Below are 221 nucleotides of genomic sequence, written 5' to 3' on the forward strand. Positions count from 1 at the left end.
ACGTTCCGGAGCCACGATCTGAATCAATTATTTTTTTTTATTCGTCTGTAGGCTCACACATTGCACACGAGCTTTAACATTTTGTTTCCAATCCCTGGGGCAAGCGTAGGAAATTTTCGAGCTGACCGCGATCTTCGTTTGAAACTGGACGTACATTGCAAATTTTTGGACACATGTATATATGCGTGATTTTCTATTGTCTGTTATTTCTATGTGTAGTC

At 39.8% G+C, this 221-nt stretch overlaps 1 protein-coding gene across 1 annotated transcript in view; it reads right to left on the minus strand.

The window, feature by feature from the left end:
- The window catches only part of LOC108766619 (uncharacterized), a 22,804-nt gene that overhangs the window by 15,341 nt on the left and 7,242 nt on the right, over window positions 1-221 (minus strand).

Source organism: Trachymyrmex cornetzi, unplaced genomic scaffold, assembly GCF_001594075.2.
Source record: "Trachymyrmex cornetzi isolate Tcor2-1 unplaced genomic scaffold, Tcor1.1 scaffold1189, whole genome shotgun sequence".
Lineage (NCBI taxonomy): Eukaryota > Metazoa > Arthropoda > Insecta > Hymenoptera > Formicidae > Trachymyrmex > Trachymyrmex cornetzi.